General features: G+C 45.2%; 1 non-coding gene across 1 annotated transcript; it reads left to right on the forward strand.

Annotated features, from left to right (window-relative positions):
• The first annotated feature begins 7,592 nt into the window (after window positions 1–7,592).
• On the forward strand, window positions 7,593–7,696 carry LOC111556401. The gene has a single exon (XR_002735886.1). It is a non-coding gene; the product is annotated as a U6 spliceosomal RNA (small nuclear RNA).
• The last annotated feature ends 9,339 nt before the right edge of the window (window positions 7,697–17,035 follow it).

Genomic DNA, 17,035 nt, shown 5'->3' on the forward strand with positions numbered 1-17,035 from the left:
GTAGATAAGAGAAAGGAAACTAGGAGTTTATTCCCTATTCCTGCAGTGTTTTCTGTCTTAGAGGTATTAGAACTGGTGCAAGAACATCTGTACATATCCACCAGTAGATTTTAAGTCACTTTATCTCTGGGTTAGAAGGTAATATTGCTTTATAAATTTATGTAGGATAAATTGACTAGTAATCCTCGATTTCAAGGCTGGATTATTTTATTACTAATGTATAGTAATATTCAAAGGGCTTATAAATAATGAACATACATTTGTGACCTAGAGCTGTGATATCGCCCCGGCAACCAATTTCAGTTAATCTGATTTAATTGACATGATGTCAGGGGTTTTGAAGCTCTTACCAAAGAGGCCAGAATAAAAGAGTCCCAAGGTGGGCAACTCCAGGTAGTAATGATTCTAATATGCTCACTAATCCATTTATAATGAAATTGTTATTGGCTGGATAATATAAATGATTAAAGTACCTAAAAGAAAATAATGCATGTGGGCAGATTGTTACCTTAGAGCACCTTAAAATAGATTCCTGGGTGTTGATAACATTAATATTAATGAGCTTCATGCAGGACTGTAGGCAAATAGTTACTGCAGGTGGCACAGCACAGCCCATCTGGGCGGGGGAACCTGCCTGGCTGTGCAGAGCCTTGGCTTCTGGTTTCTCATTATCTTGCACAACTTCAGGCAAGACACAAAAGCTGTGTGCACGTGTGCCTCAGTTTCTTCGACTGTGAAAAAATATCAAATGATTTCCCAAAGTGATCTGTAGGCTCTCCTCAAATGAGAAGACAGCTAAGAATTTATGTGGGAGGGCCACCTGGGTGGTTCAGTCAGTTCAGCGTCGACTCTTGATTTTTGGCTCTGGTCATGATCCTGGAGTCATGGGATTGAGCCCTGCACTCGGCTCCGCACTGAGTGTAGAGCCTGCTGGAGATTCTCTCTCTTTCTCCCTCTCTTCCTCGCCCACTTGCATTCTGTCTCTCTCTCTCTCAAAATAAATAAAAATAGACATTTAAAAAAAAGAGCTTATGAGTGAGAGGATTAGAGAGAAACATCCCCAGTGTGGGTGAACAACAGGAGAATCACCTCATAATGCAGAGGCACAAATGTCTCCGTCTCAGTTATTTCGCTGCTTGCCTGGGCAACAGGGATCTTGGTGTCGGGCTTCATGTGACCAATTGTCTTTTTACCAGACCAGAAAATACCTGAGTAGTGTCAACACGTGATAGGGGTGTTCCTTTTAAACTACCTTCAAAATAAAGGAAATTTTTGCCTTCTTTCTGGGATTCTGAGTATACTACAAATCACCCCAAGTGCACCATTTGAGACAGGTGAATTTTAATGATATTCACAGAATCAAAGGATTAAAGTGATTGTTTTATCACATTTCCTTTTATTTTCGAAATGCATTTTTCTCTGGGGAGAAAAAAATTCTATATAAATATTTTATTTTATTTTATTTTATTTTATTTTATTTTATTTTATTTTTTAAGTAGACTTCATGCCCAGTGCAGAGCCCAGTGTGGGGCTTGAACTCACAATCCTGAGATCAAGACCTGAACTGCTATCAACAGTGGGTCGCTTAACTGACTGAACCACCCCAGTGCCCCCATAAACATAATTTTTAAAAAAAAATTTTTTTTATTAGTTTTTTCTTTATTTTTGAGAGGCAGAGAGAGAGAGAGAGAGACAGAGCACGAGTGGGGAAGGGCCAAAGTGAGAGGGACACACAGAATCCGAAGCAGGCTCCAGTCTCCGAAGCATCAGCACAGAGCCTGATGCGGGGCTCAAACTCACAAACCGCAAGATCATGACCTGAGCCGAAGTCAGACGTTCAACCAACCGAGCCACCCAGGCGCCCCAACATAATTTTTATTTTAAAAATAAAAGAAGACAAAGATGCTGCAAAGGGAGGAAATTAACATTTATGGACCACTTTTTGCACATTATGCTTTGACTCGTCATATCATCCCCCACATTTTCACTGTGGAGCAAAGCAAAATTCAAAGAGAAGTAAAACCAGTTTGTCTAAGCTCCCGTGGTTGGCTCTCCTACTTGTTTTGACCAGCTCCAAGCTCATTCTCTTTCCAACACATCACAGTCAATGAAAGAACCTAAACAGAAAGCCAAGAGCACAGTGAAATTCCTTTGAAAACGATTCAGTTTCCCCATGAAGAACACTGTCTCAAAATATTTACTTTTAGTATTTTTAGTCTTCATTCCCCATGGCAGACACTGAGTCTTGAAAGTTTTAAAGTCCTTTTAAACTTGACCTATTTCTGAAATTTAAAAAAGTTGATGTTGCAGTCAACAGACTCTTAGAAAATGCCAACTTGGAGGCGTCTGGGTGGCTGAGTCGGTTGAGTGGCAGACTTCGTCTCAGGTCATGATCTCACAGTTCTTGAGTTCGAGTCCCGAGTCGGGACCTGTGCTGATAGCACAGAGCCTGGAGCCTGCTTCAGATTATGGGTCTCCCTCTCTCTCTCTGCCCCTCCCCAGCTTGCACTCTGTTTCTGTCTCTCTCAAAAATAAATAAACGTTTCTGGCACAAAAACAGACACATAGACCAATGGAATAGAATAGAAACCCCAGAACTAGACCCACAAACGTATGGCCAACTCATCTTTGACAAAGCAGGAAAGAACATCCAATGGAAAAAAGACAGCCTCTTTAACAAATGGTGCTGGGAGAACTGGACAGCAACATGCAGAAGGTTGAAACTAGACCACTTTCTCACACCATTCACAAAAATAAACTCAAAATGGATAAAGGACCTAAATGTGAGGCAGGAAACCATCAAAACCTTAGAGGAGAAAGCAGGAAAAGACCTCTCTGACCTCAGCCGTAGCAATCTCTTACTCGACACATCCCCAAAGGCAAGGGAATTAAAAGCAAAAGTGAATTACTGGGACCTTATGAAGATAAAAAGCTTCTGCACAGCAAAGGAAACAACCAACAAAACTAAAAGGCAACCAACGGAATGGGAAAAGATATTTGCAAATGACATATAGGACAAAGGGCTAGTATCCAAAATCTATAAAGAGCTCACCAAACTCCACACCCGAAAAACAAATAACCCAGTGAAGAAATGGGCAGAAAACATGAATAGACACTTCTCTAAAGAAGACATCCGGATGGCCATCAGGCACATGAAAAGATGTTCAGCGTCGCTCCTTATCAGGGAAATACAAATCAAAACCACACTCAGGTATCACCTCACTCCAGTCAGAGTGGCCAAAATGAACAAATCAGGAGACTCTAGATGCTGGAGAGGATGTGGAGAAACGGGAACCCTCTTACACTGTTGGTGGGAATGCAAATTGGTGCAGCCGCTCTGGAAAGCAGTGTGGAGGTTCCTCAGAAAATTAAAAATAGACCTACCCTATGACCCAGCAATAGCACTGCTAGGAATTTATCCAAGGGATACAGGAGTACTGATGCATAGGGCCACTTGTACCCCAATGTTCATAGCAGCACTCTCAACAATAGCCAAATTATGGAAAGAGCCTAAATGTCCATCAACTGATGAATGGATAAAGAAATTGTGGTTTATATACACAATGGAATACTATGTGGCAATGAGAAAAAATGAAATATGGCCTTTTGTAGCAACGTGGATGGAACTGGAGAGTGTGATGCTAAGTGAAATAAGCCATACAGAGAAAGACAGATACCATATGGTTTCACTCTTATGTGGATCCTGAGAAACTTAACAGGAACCCATGGGGGAGGGGAAGGAAAAAAAAAAAAAAAAGAGGTTAGAGTGGGAGAGAGCCAAAGCATAAGAGACTGTTAAAAACTGAGAACAAACTGAGGGTTGATGGGGGGTGGGAGGGAGGAGAGGGTGGGTGATGGGTATTGAGGAGGGCACCTTTTGGGATGAGCACTGGGTGTTGTATGGAAACCAATTTGTCAATAAATTTCATATAATAAAAAAAATAAAATAAATAAATAAATAAATAAATAAATAAATAAATAAACGTTTCAAAAATTAAAAAAAGAAAATGCCAACATGAATACCAACATTTCCGATGGCTCCCCACGTGGAGTTACCTTCACCTATTTTAGCTGAATCTAAAGCAATCAGAGCTCTTTGATCAAAGCTTAGCTCACCCAAATTCCTAGGTGAAGTGAGAGAGAAACCCAGGACAGTAACAATGCCTTTTGTTTGTCCTTGAAGTTTATAAAGTTCTAGGTTTGGACTTTGCAGCTACAAACTTCAAAATCTACCGCAGAACCAGGAATTCTGTTTATGATTAAATCAAGCTACAAGCCCTTGATAGAGACTTCCCCAACCTAGAAATACTACCAAAATTTGGAAACTCACAACTACACTGGAACCAGAAGTTGATGGGTAGTCAATTGCCAGGATCTAGTAAAAGTTTTCACTACAATAAGGCAGAGGAGTATATCCAAACAAATGTCACTAGGTGGCCCCTGCTTTATCCCATGTACCAGCCCTGGTTGTTGGTTTTTTATTGTTGTGGTTGTTTGAAAGAAAGTAAAACTTCCTTCCCTTCCCCCTCTGTGTGTCTTCTGTAGCTTTCAGACATCAGAGTAGCTGCTGGTCTGCCAGCTGGGGGCTGTATCTTATGGTGGCCGAAGTGTTGTTCCTGTGTCTTTATCCCATGGAGGCCTTGTACATCCACATGGAGCCTAGAACTTCTAGAAGGTGTCAGGGCAAGAAGTGGTCGAGAAGGACTCTGAGCCTGGTGGCTTTCTAAGACGTTTGGGGTTCACATAGGGGAAGGGAAGGAAAAAATAAGATAAAAACATAGAGGGGGGGCAAATCATAAAAAACTCCTAAATATGGGAGAACAGACTGAGAGTTGCTGGAGGGATGTTGAGTGATGGATGGGCTAAATGGGTGATGGGAATTAAGGAGGGCACTTGTTGGGATGATGCATCTTCTAGATTAAACTATATTGGAGAGTCTAACTAACTTGGACTTAAATAAAATTTAAATACATACATACATACATACATACATACATCTGGGAGTAAAAAAAGAAGTTTGGGGTTCATGTTGTGAGAACGTGGGAATGAGAGAAATAAAATTTTCCCTCCAAGCCAGATTGTAAATTCAGTAGGTGATGAAGTGGAAAAAACCTACACTATGGAGTCAACACAGATCTCTATTTGGCAGGTTCTCACTCTAATCAGATCGAATGTATTGGCATCTAAAGGAGGAATCTCCATTAGAAGAGGGCTTGCTTAGCCATGCAGAAACAGGAGAACCAAGGCAAACAAGGATGGTGAGACGCTACCACGATCCAGCGGAGAGAGGTTCACACGTAGTAGACCTAGAGCATTAGGGTTGGGGGGTGAAGACATCTCTACTCTAATGATGGATGTAGACTTGGTAAATCATGGCTAACAGACTCTGAGTATTCTTGGATGGCCACTATGAGACTCTCCCCACCATAAGAAGAAGGCATCCCGCTCTGGTGTCCTTAATGGCATTGAACATTTCTTTTTTTGTTGTTTGTTTTTAATTTTTTTTTCAACGTTTATTTATTTTTGGGACAGAGAGAGACAGAGCATGAACGGAGGAGGGGCAGAGAGAGAGGGAGACACAGAATCGGAAACAGGCTCCAGGCTCCGAGCCATCAGCCCAGAGCCCGACGCGGGGCTCGAACTCACGGACCGCGAGATCGTGACCTGGCTGAAGTCGGACACTTAACCGACTGCGCCACCCAGGCGCCCCACATTTCTTTTTTTTTTTTGACTCCCTTTGTTTTGCTTCTACCCTTACCAGTCGACCGTAGAATTACTTGGCTCCCTGCACAAGACCGCCCATGGGGAATTTATAGGCTCCCTTGGGCTTCAGAATTTTCTCTCCACAGTAGGGGTTTCTCACTGCAAATCAGATTTGGGGCTCTGGTTATGGTTTAGCTTTGGGGTAACTCTTCTCCAGGGAAATAGCATGCTTCTCAGCTGGACGTGAAATATTCTACTTCTTGAGATGGTTCTCGTCAACTATTAATCTGGCCTGTTTATTTTCAACTTCGGTCCCGTTCGTGAGCTTTATTAATGTGAAACCTGCTTGAGAGATGAATCCATTCTCAGGGTGCTGATAAAATGAGCGCAGATGAAGAAGCCGAGGATCAGTGAAGGGGAAGAGTGCCACCACGTGAAGCCTCTTTGGGGAGGACTTTGTGTCCCCTTAATACCACCCACCATCACCAGAGGCCTAGAGCATGTTCACAGCCAGAGGCACGTCTCTGGAGGTGGGGACAGAGAGGGAAAGAGCACCGCAAGCCATGTGACTCAGATTATCATTTCCATCACCCTTCATTCATCCCAGATCATCAGAGAACCAGACACTGGGGTGGAAAAAGCTCCTGACTCACAGAGCAGTGATGCCTGGAAGGCTCTGAGAGGTGAAGAATCCTTGAGGCTACAGCACGAGTGCACAGCTGCACGTTGATAAAAATATTACAGAAGGAGAATACAGAGCATGAATGCTTGGATGAGTTCGTGTTAGAAGGAAGACCAAAAACAACATCCCATAACTGGTAAAAGGGCAGGTGTGCTTCAACAACGACACAGAGGGGAAAGGGGAAAGATGCTTCAATATGAATGTGAGTCTTCTGGTAGATGAGAAAAGAGTTAAAGAGACAAGGGGAAGGTCCAGAGGGAAGGGCTGCAGGCAACACCAGCATTGACTTGGAAGGATTCAAGGACAGGGACATACTTGTCACAGAAAGTCACATGACCCAGCCTCCCAGAGGAAGGCCCCCTCTCAAGTCACCACAAAAGAATGAAACTAGATTTGTTGGGTTGAATAGTCCTAGTGGAATTTTCCCGAAGTCTCCGGACATCCCTTTCCCCACTGGGCAAGTCTGCCATCAAAAGGCTCTCCAATATAGTTTAATCTAGAAGATGCATCTTGGTGAGTTTCTCTGGCACAAGGCGATGGCTGTTTCTTTCCCAGAGTGAGGAAGGCTTGGTCACCCAAGGGCATGGAGAAGAGATAGCAGGTCCACAGGCATCTAGGGACCTAAGGCTTGCCCCTGAGTTGGTAGAAAAATAATTCAGGCAAAAACCCGGGGAGACAGGGTAACACCCCACCCAGGACACGTGATGAGAAGCTCCATAGAGAGATATTCTGGTCCTATAGCTGAAGAAGAATCTATTGTGCTTTACATCCTGGACTTGATTATGTGCCGCACGTTGGAGTGAGTGTTTTCACCAGAGCACATCCAGAACCTGTGCTATATTTGTTCAGCCAAGAGTCTTTCCATAAACCTGAGAGAAAGAGTGAAGTTATAAATATAGTCTCTAAATACACTTACGCGATAAAATTTGACTGAGAGGAGCCTCAAAGGGCAGGTTCTATTTATGTGCAGGGGGACAGAACTGCTTTCCATATGACAGCCAGGCAGCAGGACTTGGGAGGATTGATATGTTCAATGGGAATTTTTGAGTGGAATTCCAAAAACTACACAAAGTGGCCCCTCCATGGCTTCAGACCTTTAGCAGAGGAGACAAACATCTTAAGAGGCTCGGTATAGACAGGAGCAAAATGGCTGCCTCGGGCAGCACAGGAAATTTTACCACTGATATCTGACTTTCACATTCAGAGCTTGCTTCAGGCAGCACATATACTAAAATCAAAAGGATGCAGAGAAGGTTATCATGGCCCCTGTGCAAAGATGACACGCAAATTCCTGAGTTACACACTCATTTGCGCAAATCAATACTTAGCGAACACACATGGGGCCCCGAGTCAGAGCCTGCCGGAAGCGTTCAACCATTCCTCACTGATAAAATCCGTGTGGGAGTTAAACAGAGGGAATAAAGGATTGCCCCAGTGCAACCAGACTGAGGTCAGTGAAGGGACAAAAGGAGCGACCTGAGAACGGTCAACCAACATCATAAATCCGTGTATCAGTATCTGGATTTGAAGTCTTCCCATGAAGAGGACAACCCATGACGCTACCGGTGCAAATGACCATGAGAACATGCAAAGAGTGTGTATACTTTTTAGGGGAAATCTTAGTATATTAGTTTCCGTTGCTGTTTCAACAAATTACCACGAACTCAGCAGCTTAAGAAAGAACACAAGTGTGTTATCTCAAAGTTCTGTAGGTCAGAAGTATGAGTTGGCTTAGCTGGGTTCTCTATGCTCTGGGTTTCATAAGGCAGAACTCAGAGTGACGGCTGGTGGGCTCGAGTTGGCAGGCTCTGGAAGAATCTGCTTCCGAATTCATCCAGATTTTTGCAGACTCCAGTTCCTTGCAGCTGTAAGACTGAGGTCTTATTACCTTGCTGGTGTTCATGTGGGGGGCCACCCTTAGCTCTTAGAGGCCACACTCAGGTCCTGTCCGCCGCCCCTACATCTCAGAGGCAAGGGAGTGTTGCATCCTCCTCATGCTTGGAATGCATTCGATTACTTCTGCTACGTTTCTGACGCCGGCCAGCGAACGTTCTCTGTTTTTAAAGGCTCATGTAACTAGAGTGGGTCTACCCAGATAATCTAATATTATCTCTGTCTTAATCTTAGCTACACAAATCCCTTTGCCATATTCATTAGTTCTAGGGGTTAGGGGTGGACACCTTTTGAGGAGCCATGATTTTGCCTTCCATACTAGACAATATGTCTAATTGGGTTCTGCAAAGGCAGACCTTGATATGAGAATTCAGATGAAAGTAGTTAGGAAATGCTTCTGAGAAAAACCTGGGGAGGTAAAAGAGAAGTAGGATCAAGAAAGGAAAAAAATGCCGGGGCACCTGAGTGGCTCAGTGGGCTCAGGTCTTGATCTCATAGTTTGTGGGTTCGAGCCCCAAGTCGAACTCTGCACTTAGAGCATGGAGCCTGCTTCAGATTCTCTGTCTCCCTCTCTCTCTGCCCCTCCCTTGCCTGCTCTCTCTCTCTCTCTCTCTCAAAAATAAATAAACATTAAAAAAAAAAAAAGGAAAACATGCCAAGCAAAGTATGACATCAAGCAAGGTCCCACAGAGTGAAATTGGGCTCAAACTTGCAGGGGGCTCTGGAGACCGGTTAGGCACACCTCAGGGACAAGGAAGATGGAGTGTTCATACCCCGCATCTCTCAACAGTTGGTCAAGGGCTGACCCTGGGTTGGGAGCACATGTTTGGCTCTTCACGGGCACTGGCCAAGGGGACCTGTAGCCCGAGGGAAGACTCAACATAGCGCAGGTGCTGGCTGCTGGGAGGAAATCACACAGGGAGCCAGTGTGCACAAACACAGTAACAAGAAGGGGGGATACGGGCACAGCGCGCTAACTATGGGGGAGACGCCGTGTGCTACAACTCCGCTGCAGGGGATCCCAGCAGGAGGTGACAGGACCCAGTGCTCTGGAGAGCACCCCTGGCAGAATTGTTTCTGGGGAAACTAACAAGCTGGGAACCAAGTAGCCACAAGGCCCCAGAATCTGCAGAAACTATTAGCTACCAGCCAACCGGGGGCAGAAGTTAAACTCCAGAGATGGCTGAACGGCATCGAAATTGCTGGGCTGTCCATTGCTGAGTTTGAGGAGCCTTTAACAGATAGACTCCTTGCCACAAAGCCTCGTTCTTGTCTCTGTCCATGTGGCTCTTTCCTTCAGGAATGTTCTCATTCTCCGCTTATCCAAATCTTACCTATCAGTCTAAGCCTCCTCCGCCATGAAGAAATCCTGGTTCCCCCAGCCCCGGATGCCCAAGGACCTTGTCAGAATCTCTTCTGTGAAACATCTGACATTGTATTTCACACTGTGCTCTTCACATCCAGGTTTTGTCGACACAGCTAGACCCAGCTTCTAGGGAGCAGGGCCCTTACTGCTTCAGCTCCGTGCCCAGGGCCCGGCACAGCACCTCGAGGGCTGAGAGTTCGGGGGTGCTGAAAGTCACCTGAGTGACGTCTCCCTGCTCCCCGCCAGCACACGGCAGTGGGGGTGGGGGGGGGCGCACATCAGCACGCGGTTGCCTTGGGAAGATGTGGACCCCCTCCAGCGCTCAGGCTGCCGCAGGGCCTTTGGGGATGCCCTCGCTTTTTTCCTTCCACCATCCCCGCCCGTCCACAGCCCACTTCCCGGCATCGAGCTGACAGCAACAATTCTTTCTGCGATTGCTCCCAATTCTGAATTTTCTGCCCCGACCAAGTAGATCTCACCAGTGACGTTTCTACATTTCCAGCAGTTTGGGCTTCCAGAAAGCAAACTAAGGACCGAGCAGAGAGGCACTTCATCTCTGTGACACGCCCGGTGGCAATCTGGGACACAGGCAGTCCCGATTACTGCCCATCATGGTTGACAGAGTGCGGTGAGGAAGAGCCCCAAGCCCACAGGTTCCAAGCTTTCTTCACTGACCCCTTTGCCAGGCTCCCCAGGCTGTGCGGATGAAGCGTCAGACCTCTGGCCAGCAGAGAGAGGTCCAGAAGTTTGCACCGGGCTTCCCTGGCCTTCAGTATCCCACTGGCAGAGCTGCTCTCTGAAGAGCACGCGTTCCCCTGAGCACGAGCCAAATCCGGCTAAACCAGGCCAGGCGTGGGAGGCCACGGGCCTCTGCCTGAGCCCTGCCTCTGCTCCTAACAGCCTCGGTAACCCTGGGAAAACCACTTAGCCTCTCTACCTCTGTGCAAAAGAGAGACTCAGTTTCCAAAAAGGGGCTCCCGAAGGTGTCTATCTCATCGGGGAGCGTGGGGTTCAACTGACATGAGCGGCCTGCAAACGTGTTCAAAGCTGTTGGGGCGGCACATGTCAAGGAAGTCATTCCAAAAAAAAAAAAAAAAAAAAGAGCTAATCCAGTCCCAAGTTCAAAGAGAAGCAGCCCCCAAGTCATTTCTTGGGTCTTTGGAAGACACAGGTCTAGACAGACGAGGCTCCTCTTGACATGGCTGAGTCACACACTCATGTGTGACTCTCATCGATGTAGAGTCACGTGTTCATTCTGCCTGCAATTAGCGAGGGCTGGCCACATGCCAGACACGGCTCTAGGTGCTGGGGGCCAATCTGAAGGTAGGGAGACTCCAAGAAATGTGATTTCTGTAACGCAGAGATGACAGATGAGAGATGATGATGCCCTGAGTGAATGAATGCAGCGGGAATGGAGAGAAGGGCATAGATCTGATTGACATTTGGGAAGCTGACGTGACAGAGTAAGAACTGGGGGACCGGGGGATGAGGGAGAGCGATGTTGGTAGGAGAAGACCTGAAATTAAGGATGCCTTCCATTTTCTGGTTTGAGCAAAGAGGCAGAAAATGGTACCACACACCGAGTAGGGGGCCCTGGGAGAGGAGCAGTTTGGGTAAAAGACCCGATGAGTTCAGGTTTGGTCACGGAGAGTTTAAAGTCCCTGTGGGACATCAAATGAAAAATATTCGTTAAAGACTAGGTCTAGAAATTGGGAAAGAAACATACAGATCAGGATGGATGGGACTATCCACTGAGTTATCACCACACATGGAGATACAGAGACGGAGGGTCTCTGCCCTCAGGAAGTTTACAGTCCAAGGGCGCCTGGGTGGCTCAGTCGGTTAAGCATCCGACTTGGGTTCGGGTCATGATCTCATGGTTCATGAGTTTGAGCCCCGCGTCGGGCTCTGTGCTGACAGCTCGAAGCCTGGAGCCTGCTTCGGATTCTGTGTCTCCTTCTATCTCTGTTCTTCCCCTGCTTGCGCTCTATCTCTTTCCCTCTCTCAAAAATAAATAAAGATTTTAAAAAATTTCTTTAAAAGAAGTTTACGGTCTGAAGGAGGAGACAGACACAAGAGTTGATGCGTCACTTCTGCTCACAGCTTAGAGCTAGTTACATAGCGCCATCTGCATAATCCCTGTCACACCGTGTAATTAACCATACTGTAACTAGCCACGAATAGTCGCATGACTCCATTTAACTGAAGGGATACCAGGGGATATGGCGGAGCCACAGATATTGGATGAATACTCAACATTTCGGCCACAACTTTCAATCAGTGGTGACTTACAAACTCTCTCATTTATACCCAAAACAAACAAACCAAAAACCAAAACAAACAAACAAACAAAACCCTTGGTTGGGAGGGTTAACAGAATAACCAGAAATATTAAAAATAAACTAGGACCTTGCCTAGGGGTGTCAGCTTGGTCTTATAGATGCAAAACATTTCTTACCTCACATTCAATGTGTTAACAATCCTGACATATCCTTTTCCTTTCCATATTGTAAGTTTTGAGCTGCTCACATCGGGTTTTTGTTTTTCTTTCCTTTGGGACAAACTAATGGAATTCTGACACTTGATCTTGATACTTACAAACTTTTCTAACAACTGGTAAAAATAGATCCAAATAAGACAGAAAAATGTTCACCTCACCCTACAGCTGCTGAAAAAAGATAGTAGCCTGCTTCATAAAAGTGTTATGCAGGGCACGGGGGAGGCTCAGTCGGTTAAGTGCCTGACTTCGGCTCAGGTCATGATCTCGTGGTTTGTGGGTTCGAGCCCCGCGTCTGTGCTGACAGCTCAGAGCCTGAAGCCTGTTTCAGATTCTGTGTCTCCCTCTCTATGACCCTCCCCCGTTCATGCTCTGTGTCTCTCTTTCTCAAAAATTAATAAACATCAAAAAAACTTTTTTAAAGTGCTATTTCTAACAAAGGACACTTGTAAGAAGTGTGAAGTTTAGTAATTGTTGCTATTGTCTATGAAATTTGTCTTTGACCTCTGAAAAGTCTAGAAGTATGCTTCATCAATTAATTAATTATTAATTGTTACTGAGTTATTTACTAATTCTGTATCACATTGGTAAGAATATTTAAGTCAACATTCTGGGAGAGAGAGGTTGACTAGGAAGGTGAGATTTTAGAGTATACGGTATATGGTATAGAGTATCTTTTAAAATCTCCATAGTGTTCACTTTAATGCACCTGGAATTGACTCTTGTCTATGTTGTCAAGATGCATCAGATTCCTTTTTATTTTATTACATGGATAACCAGACCACACAGTATTTATTGAAAAGTCTTTCTTCTTCCACTGATTTTCAATGACTTTTCCTTATAAATGAGACACTGATATAAGAACGGGTCTGCCTCCAGACTCTCTCTTCTGTTCCACTGGAATGTTTTTCTCTCCTTGTTTCAGTTCCAAACTGTCTTGACTGCTAAAGCTTTATATCAATCTTGATATCTGGTAGGGCAAGTCCTATACCTCGTTTTTCTTCTTCAGAACTATCTTGGCTCTTCTTAGCCCCTTGCAATTCCTTATAAACTTGACAATCAGTTTGTCAAGTGTTGTAAAAGATCTTCAGAATATACAAATTCATTTGGAATGTCTATATCTAGATATATCAACATAGATACAGATATTCTTAGCAAGTAAATTGCAAGATTTATTTATTAATTCTAATTTGTCTATAGATTTCTTCAGCATTTCCTGTGCACATATCTTTAAAAATGTCCACTTTGCTTCTTTATTTCCTTTCTGGCTGAGAACTCCAAAACCATGTCAACGCACAGTGGTGATGGTGGGTATCTTTGTCCTGTTGTGGACCTCAAAGGTGACGCTTTTAACTTTTCACCATGGAAAGGGGTATTTGCTGTGGCTACCCATAGATACTCTTTATCAGATTAAGGAAGTTCTTTTTTTATTATTAATTTTTTTTAATGTTTATTTATTTTTGAGAGAGAGAGAGACAGAGATAAGTGTGAGTAGGGGAGGGGTGGACGGAGAGGGAGACACAGAATCCGAAGCAGGCTCCAGGCTCTGAGCCGTCAGCACAGGGGCCGATGCGGGGCTCGAACTCACAAACTGTGAGATGATCATGACCTGATCCAGAGTCAGACCCTTGGACTCTTAACCAACGGAGACACGCAGGTGCCCAGGAAGCTCTTTGTAGTATAGATTTACTAGCTTTTTAATCACAAATCAATGCTGAATTTTATCCGCATCGAACTGACAGGAATAATACAGGAGTGCCAGTACCTTCTACAACTCAGGCACAGAGCTCCTTTCCCAGGGTCCAGGGGTTATGACGGCAGAGAAGAGGTGACCGCTAATCCCCTGGGATGGGAGGGAAGGAACCAGAGCTGCGTGTCCGAGGCCGAGTAGCTGGGAATCTCGGAAAGGTCTTCACAAAGCAGGGGAGTCACAGGCTCAGACCCACGGCCTGGCTCCCAGAGTGCTAGCAGTAGGGAAACAATCTGGGAGCTTCCTCCTGACAAATCGTCAAACGCTACGGCTTCTATCATTTTGAGCCACTTCGTCCTTGGGCAAGAAACAACAGAAGATGATACCCAAACCCCAACTGCCCGGGTGGAGAAAACACGCGCCCATCCTCCCAGTGAGTGCCGACGGAGACGTCCGCTGGAGTGCATCCCACAGAGTTCCGACCGTCTGGAAGGGCCGCGGAGTCGGATCCCACTGGTTGCACGTTCGTCTGCACCCCTTTGCCACGGATCCACGCGTTTTCCTGAACAACAAAACTGAGGTGGAGTGAATGTGTGCGTCTCCTTGAATGAATGTCTCCTCTTGACGTTGAGAACAGAATTGCCTTCTGAGGCAATTAGTTAACATGGGAATTTAGCTAAAACTTGAGTCATGTTTATGGGACAATGAGCTAATCTATAAACAGTCATTGCCCCCCTAGAACACGGCGACTGAGTTACACTTCACATGGGTAACCTGAGCCCGACCAGCCCACCGGGCAGCTGTACTCAAACCGTCTTGTTCACCCCAAAGATCTCATCGCTACGGATAGAGGAAGCGGTGTGGTAGCAAAGCAGAGATGCGGAGGGGGCCCCAAAGGGGGTTTGTTCTGTGTAGCGTATTGAGCGTGTCCCTTCATGCAGGTTTTGAAGTTGTTGTTGGTTTTTAAAAGTTGATGGAGGGGCGCCTGGGTGGCTCAGTCGGTTAAGCGTCTGACTTCAGCTCAGGTCACGATCTCACCGTTCATGAGTTCAAGTCCCACATTGGGCTCTGTGCTATCAGCACAGAGCCTGCTTCAGATCCTCTGTCCCCCACCTCTCTCTGCCCCTCCCATGCTTGCACACTCTCTCTCTCTCTCTGTCTCTCTCTGTCTCTCTCTCTCTCAAAAAAATATAAATAAATAATTAAGTTTATGGAGAGAATTTTTATTAAGGCTTTACGGACTGGAGTTTTATTTCCCATCCACTTCTCAGTAGGCTCTGCAGAAATGATAGATGGACTTATCTATGGGGAATCAGGGTTCAACCCAATTCAGTTTCAAAAAGTGGTCGTAGTTCACACAGAATGTACACAGCTCTGGGTTTGGTCTGTAGGAAATTAGGAAATGAACCTCATATGATTCCTGCCCGTTTTCCTGGAGCTAGGTCTAAATAGAGAGAGACACACAAAAGGGTATTTAATGTTCTTGACCAAGGCATCTGCACCCATCTGACCTAGAGCTCTGGAAACCTATTGGCAATTATTTTAAGATACGAAGGGACAGCGTCTGTCTTGGCACTCCGTCCCTTACACTGGCTCACCCCAATTTCACAAGCGATGGGGTAAACCAAAGACAGAGAATGTTGATAGGATCACACTTCATTTTCAGATTTCTCACTCCCGCCTCTGCCCCGACCTGCCAAGGAGGTCAAGGTCAAAGAAGGCAAGAGTGGAGAGGAAGGTATTTAGGAGCCCACTGATGCTGCCTTTAAAATATACAATTTTATGGGGCATCTGGGTGGCTCAATTGGTTAAGCGCCCGACTCTTGGTTTTGGCTCCGGTCATGATCTCATAGTTTCGTGAGTTCAAGCCCTGCACCAGGCTCCATGCTGACAGTGTGGAGCCTGATTCTCTGTCTCTGTCTCTGTCTCTCTCTGTCTCTCTCTCTCTCTGCCCCTCCCCCACTTTCACTCTCTCAAAGTAAATAAATAAACTTTAAAAATGACTAAAATAAAATATACAATTTTATGATGGTGGAAGTCCCCCCGTCCAGATGCAAATGTTGTAAGTGAATAAAACCAGAATGCAAATTGTAGATAATTGGTGAGTAATACAAAGTTGAGCTCGAATTTTCCCTCAGTCACTTTTAAGCTACATTATCCTGGGCTAGATACCGAAACTCACCAACCTCGGTTTTCTTATCTGTAAGATGGGGAAGATAAAAAATTAATCTCATAAGGTTAAGTGAGAATTAAATCACTCACTTAAATGAATGAAATGAGACCTGGTATCTGTAGTTTACTTAGTCCCCAAGTCTGCTGGCAATTAAATATGGCAGACTTATTTCCATAAGTTCCATAGTTCAGGCGACCAATTTCCATAGTTCAGGCAGGAGAGAAAGACTGACCCCTCACTCCAAATTCCTCCTGCTGATGACCCTATTTGTTGTCTTGCCTCTCTGTGCACCTCACTTTGCCCCAGACAAGAAACAGCCACCTTCCCTTCATTCCTCAGATTAGCAGTAGCCCAAACAGGTGTGTATAATCTACTACCTTACTGAAGGTTCTGCAATTACAGTGGGTAAGGAGTCAGAGAGAGGACATTTTGCTACACTTGGCTCCCTCTTACTCTAAGATCCTGTGCTGTTGACTTCTGGTCCCCCCGACCTCCTCCCAACCTTGTTGCCCTCTCCTCCTGGCTTTGTTCTGGTGTGGATAAGCCCCTCCCCGTTTCCCAGGGTGCCCACGCCAACCTAACGCGTATTACAGACTTTAAGTGGTTAGTTGGGAAAAGTGAAAGGTGACTGGAGGGACAGGAAACATCAAAAATAGAGTATTTGACATTTTACTATTCTTCACTCATCGCCCCCACAATCCATCCGTTGATGTCTTTTCCCTGGGACACTGCTTACCAGCGCCCTCCTTGTCACGATTTTCTCCTTCTCAGAGCTTCTTCTCGTCCTCAGGAGCCCCCAGACCTCCCTGTTGGAGGACAATTCCTAAATTTGGTGCTTTGTTTCTCAGAGCAATTAATTCTCCTTCTGTTCTACTTTCCCAAGTCCTTCCATTTCACAACCATAAAACCCATGTTTTCCTAAACATAAGGGTTCCTTTGTTTATACTCCTTTTATTTGTTATCCCTTTACAGCCATTATACTGGGGCTTCTTGGCGAAATGGAGATAATCATGCATGTTAAGTCTGCCATA

The sequence above is a fragment of the Felis catus genome, chromosome C2, assembly GCF_018350175.1.
Source record: "Felis catus isolate Fca126 chromosome C2, F.catus_Fca126_mat1.0, whole genome shotgun sequence".
NCBI lineage: Eukaryota > Metazoa > Chordata > Mammalia > Carnivora > Felidae > Felis > Felis catus.